Source organism: Myotis brandtii, unplaced genomic scaffold (assembly GCF_000412655.1).
Source record: "Myotis brandtii unplaced genomic scaffold, ASM41265v1 scaffold6, whole genome shotgun sequence".
Classification (NCBI taxonomy): domain Eukaryota; kingdom Metazoa; phylum Chordata; class Mammalia; order Chiroptera; family Vespertilionidae; genus Myotis; species Myotis brandtii.
Window position 1 is genome coordinate 1,933,270 of NW_005370271.1, and position 5,836 is coordinate 1,939,105.

The 5,836-nt window shown below is 50.5% G+C and overlaps 1 long non-coding RNA gene across 1 annotated transcript; it reads right to left on the reverse strand.

Moving 5' to 3' along the window:
• Positions 1-3,169: 3,169 nt before the first annotated feature.
• On the reverse strand, positions 3,170-5,340 carry LOC106728353. Its single transcript, XR_001364647.1, has 2 exons — positions 4,139-5,340; positions 3,170-3,746 (listed from the first exon to the last, which is right to left on the reverse strand). It is a non-coding gene; the product is annotated as an uncharacterized LOC106728353 (long non-coding RNA).
• Between the last annotated feature and the right edge of the window lie 496 nt (positions 5,341-5,836).

A 5,836-nucleotide genomic window follows, 5' to 3' on the forward strand; every position in this document is an offset into this window, starting at 1 on the left:
GAGAGAAAGGGCCAGGCTTCAGCCTCAGAGCCAGAGGAAACCGAGCCAGGAACCAGGGTGCAGGGACTGGCCCCGCCCAGCCCACCCCCCACTTCACCCGGAGGAGCCAGAGGAGGCCCAGGCAGTGGCCGCCCAATCCCAACCAGGCTCCATGGGGGGAGGAGACACACCTTCACTTTAAATAAAATACGGCGTTCCTTCCATTGCCCAGGCTGGACATTTTAATTATGGAAATGAGACTATTCCCGGGACTATAATCGTCTGGGGAGGATTTGTTGTTATATAAGATGAGTGACCAAAGACATTATAGCTGAGTTTTCACCACTCAGAGGTTTCATCCAAGACGCCAGGCAGGGAGGCGTCCCGCGGGCAGTTCACAAGGGCAGGCAGAAGCGATGGAGCTCCCGCCTCGGTGCCCGGAGCCCGAGGGCCGCGCTTTCCTCCCGAGGGCTGCACCACTGTGCAGTCAGCTGACGGAAAGATCCAGAATGGCTTTCTGTTTCCAGCCCACACTCCCACCAGCACGCACGCTCTGTCCCCTCGTGACCTCGGGACATGCAGTCATGCCATTTCTTCACCTAAACCACACACACACACACACACACACACACACACACACACACACAGCGGATCTAGAAAGAGGGCTTTAGTGACCACGACAAACATATGCGTCTTTTCCCCTTTTAGATTCAAGCATGGCATGTGAAAAACACACACCAAAGAAACAGCACATTTGAGACCCCAGGTCATGACGTCTTATCTTCTAACATTTTATACTTTTGGCCAGAAGAAGTTGCAGGGTGACCTCAGACCGTCTAGTAGTTTGACATGGAAATGGCAGTGGCCTACAGAACCGGCTGTTTTGTATGTTTTGACCTCATACTGTATCTTTTTGCAAGTCAGTGTATAAATGAGGAGAATAATTCATACCTAGGATTGCTATGGAGATTCAATGCACAACAAGCCGTTTGGCTACAACCTGCAGCCAAACCCACGGGTTTTCAAATGTCTTTGCTGCAGATGGAGGGAATGAGGTGCCCCGAAGCCAAAGCTCATTGCTGTCTGATGTGTTACTCTGCCCAGACTCTAAGGGGCAAAGGCCTCCTCCCTCCCACCTCCACGCTCTATTTTATTCTCTTTTTTCACAGGGCTCTTTCTTATTCTCTGAACTCTCACTTTTATAGACTCTTCTCTGAGGAGTGAAAAGCCACTCCTCTCTTTCTGAGGGTCTTCTCGTGGTTCTCCTGGTTCCTTGGCTGTTTCTTCTGCCCCCGATGCCACGCCTGCCGCTGTTGGGTCCCGTTTTCTGTGTGGTTTGTTAGGCTTTGCGTGGCTTTGGCTGGTGTTCATCTGTAAGAGCTGAAAAGCTGTTTGGAAGCTCATTAGTGAGGCTTGTGTGAAAAAGTGGCGAATGGGTTTTGCTCTCAGGCTGCTCAGCTTCCTCAGAAGGGAGTCCTCCAGGCTCCTGCCTGGGCGGTTCCCCGGCACCCACTGAGGATCTCCGTGTCCTACATGGAGCCTTTCACTTAAGACCCCTGTAAAATAAGGTCTTTTGCTCCTATCCTGAGCCATGATCGTGTCTCTCCAGTTCATCTTCCCCCAAAGAAAAGCATCCAGGCTTTTGCTGTGATAATGGAGGGATTCACTGGATGAGGCAGGCAGTGGTGGTGGTGGAGATAATGGTAGTGGATGGTGATGGTGGTGGTGATGGTAGTAGTGATGGTGGTGACGATGATGATGGTGAGGGTGATGGTGATAGCGGTGGTGGTGGTAGTGGTGATGATGGTGATGATAGTGGCGGTGGTAGTGGTGATGGTGGTGGTGGTGATGGTGATGTTGATGGTGCTAGTAGTGATGGTGGTGGTGGTAATGTTGATGATGGTGAGGGTGATGGTGATAGTGGTGGTGGTGGTAGTGGTGATGATGATGATGATGATAGTGGTGGTGATAGTGGTAGTAATGATGATGATGGTGAGGTTGATAATGATGGTGAGGGTGATGATGATGGAGGTGGTGGTGGTGGTGATGATGGTGGTGATGATGGTGATGATAGTATTGATATATGATAGTGATGATGATGGTGGTGGTGGTGATGGTGATGGTGGTGATAGTGGTAGTAATGATGATGATGGTGAGGGTGATGGTGGTGGTGGTGGTGGTGGTGGTGGTGATGATGGTGGCGATGATGGTGATGGTGATGATGGTGATGATAGTAATGATATGATAGTGATGATGATGGTGGTGGTGGTGATGGTGATGGTGGTGATAGTGGTGGTGGTGATGACAATGATGGTGAGGGTGATGATGATGGTGGTGGTGGTGATGGTGGCGATGATGGTGATGGTAATGATGGTGATGATAGTAATGATATAATAGTGATGATGATGGTGGTGGTGGTGATGGTGATGGTGGTGATGGTGGTGATAGTGGTGGTGGTGATGACAATGATGATGATGGTGATGATGATGATGGTGGTGGTATTTGCCATCTTCTGCTTCTTCAACCATTTCTTCTATTTCAGCTCTTCTCCTCACCTACCTCCCAGATGCCTGGTGTCTCCATTTCCCGAGATGCTCTGGTATTATCCGGCTTCTCTCTCTTTGGCTTAGGTTAAACTTTCTCTAGTTGGCAAAATTGGTTACTATTCACCCATCCACTTTCCTTTTTCATAAAATTGACATATCTAAGCTCTTTTTATCATTGTCTTTGCAAACTTACACCTTTTTTTATTCCTTTGTCATTTAGCGGTGTTTAAGGAAGAAACATAAAAATGACTGAAATAGGTCTCCATTTTGAAATGGAAGTTTCATGCTGCCCCTTCAAAACTCTAGAATTTGCTTCTTTTCATCTTCTTTTCTTCTTTTTCCTTATTTATTTTATTTTGTTTTGAAGAATAGGTTCCATTTGCAAGCATAATGAACACTCCAAAATGTGCCAAGAGCTGAGTCTGTCTCTCTCTCACATAAGCTCAGACACCAGGGGTCTGGATTTCTCAGGGAATAAATGACGCCTGAGCCACTTCATTTATTTTTCAGTTTTTTTGGAGTATATGTTTTTAAAAATGAAGACATGCTGAAACAAAATTTAGGAAAATTGAAATATATTTTAAACATGTGCATTTACCAAATTCATGCTGTCGACACTGAAAAAAAATTACAAAGCGATATAATTATGCTATTCACAAGATAATTACAGGATTTATTAGAACATTAACTCATAACACACAGGCGGAGTGGTACAGTAATGAGACGCAAGCTTAAAACAGGGTGATGAATAAATATCTTCTTTGACTTCTAGCAACTCCACTCGGTTAGAGATAACATCGGCTTTGTAATCCTAGGGCTTCCGTGGATACGGTGGCCACAGCATATTCTCCCGTCATCCATGTGTCCCGGCGCTGCCCCCCTATGATGAGAAGCACCCTGAAACATCATCTGTGCAGCTCCCAGCAAAGAAAGGGAGAGCAGTGTGGAGTGGTGAGCACACTGCACCCGGGTGGGCTGGGCTCGCTCAGCCGCACGCCTCATTGCGACACACTCTCTCTGGTCCTGGCACGAGTCACAGGCCCAGGTCTTGCACATGACATCTCTCTGGAACGGAATGTCCCCTGGGCCCTGGCAGGTAAACAGGAAAGACGTTAACGGGCCGACATGGTTTGCTTCCCTTTAAGATATTCAGGCTACCTGGGCTCAACCCCAGGCAGGCGTGGAATCTTCGCCGGATCCTCCCTTTTCAGCCCACCTACCCTAACATGGAAAGAAATGGTATACAAAACAGAAAAAAAATCACCCACCACCCCACTCGTCATCAGCCACGTCAACCATCCATTTTAGCCTTCCTCGATTTCTTCCTACTTATCTATATCGTCATAGGTAGGTACACACACGCACACACACACACACACGCACACGCACACGCACACGCACACACACACACACACGCACGCGCACGCATCTTGAAATTAACAGAAACTGGATTCAAATCCCATCTCCCGTCTTTACCAGATGCAGGGAGGTACACACCGCACACACACACACACACGCACACGCACACGCACACGCACACACACACACACACGCACGCGCACGCATCTTGAAATTAACAGAAACTGGATTCAAATCCCATCTCCCGTCTTTACCAGATGCAGGGGCTTGGGTAGGTGACCCCTTCTCTGAGCTCCAGTTTCTCATCTGTACAAAGGGGATGATCATAGTGTTAACTGTGTAAGATTATTTCAGAAAAAGAAGTGGGACAATGCACGGGAAATGCCGATCACAACGCCTGCGCGTAGTAGGTGCTCCATAAACAGGAGCCGAAAGGACTGTCGCTGATTCTTTCGTTCAGTGAGCACTCGGTAAGCCGTTGCTGAGCCAGATCCAGTAGAGAGCCTGTCCGCCCGAAGCGGCACCTAGGGCCAGCGGAGGGCATGGGGCGTGAGCGGCTGCGCACCAACATGGCGTGTGTTCTGGCAGCGACGAGGCCTGAACTGGCCGGACCGGGAAAACAGGCAGGAAAGAGCGGAACTTGGTTGACGCGGGCTGCGCGGGGTCCGGGGAGGTTTCAGAGGGTCAGTCTGGTGTTCTGCCTTGTACGCCGAGCATTGAATTGCAAGCACTTTGGATTTGGCCGCATAAGCTCCCCGTCCTTTGCGGTGGCTGCATCCCAATGCACTGCTTCGAGGCGCTGTGCGTTTGCCTCCGCCGTCCCCTGGCATTTGGGTTTGCGGTTACTGGTTGGCGCTAGTAGGACTATTAATGAGCATGCACGTGACAGACTCCCTTTCAGGAATGATTTCTGTGTGACAAGTCCCAGGTGAAAGGGTAGGGGCCTTTCTTGAATAGCTCTCGCAGCTGCCAAGTGTGGTCAAATGGTTGGCATCCTGGTTAGTATCCTGCTTCTATGTCTTGTCAGAATGGGTGAAGCTGGCGTTCCGATGCTGTTAGTTCCCATGTGTTGGATGAGTTGTTTGGTGGAGGAGCCTGGATAAAAATGAACACCTAGCACGGGCGTAGGGGAAGGAATGCGGGAAAGGTGCCACCGGGGCGGGTGCAGGAGGCGGACGAGTGCCGAGCCTCCGGACGTGCTGGGGAGAAGGTGGCTTGCGTGCTGATGACACAGGGTCTTTCTTAATCACATTGTTTGCTTTTCGCCTCTCTTCCGTGGCTGCCCGAGTGAATAATTAACATCGGAATAATCACCACGGATGGTACGCACCGGGGAAAATTGTCAGCTCCAGCCCTGACTGCCTTTTCGGGAGGGTGGTGACTAGTAAACGGGGACCCTTTGTTCTGCTGAGCCCTTCAAAGGGTTGGGAAAGCAACACAGGACAATATCTGGGCTCCTCCGTTAGTGATGGCGGTTGTTGGGGGGTGGTTGTCAGGCTGTCGCCTGTCTATCGTGACCTGAGGGCAGGACAGGGTGAAGGCCACCCCAGGACAGAGGTGGATTAGGCTTCCAGGAGGCCCTGAGCTGGAGGGCGTGGAAGCGGGCGGGGGGGGGGGGGGGAGGCACTCTTTCTTGCCCTGATGGCTCTTTGAACAACATGGTGGTGGGACGGAGGCCAGACAGACATGCGTCTGGTTCCTTCAGGTCAGAGAGGGTCCCGAAAGGAGGGCAAGGTGGAAGCGTGGCTGGATATACCTGTGCCCTCATACCTGTGCCCAGAAATCTGTCCCCCATTCCTCCGCAGGGACAAGGATACAGGCTGTGCACAGGACAAGGGCATCCAACTCCAACCTCAAGGTCAAATGGGGCTGAAATCCCCAGACAAGATGCCTTTCCTAATATGCATATGGTCCAGCCCTCGTGGGGTTTGGCGGGGTGACGGCAATGTGGA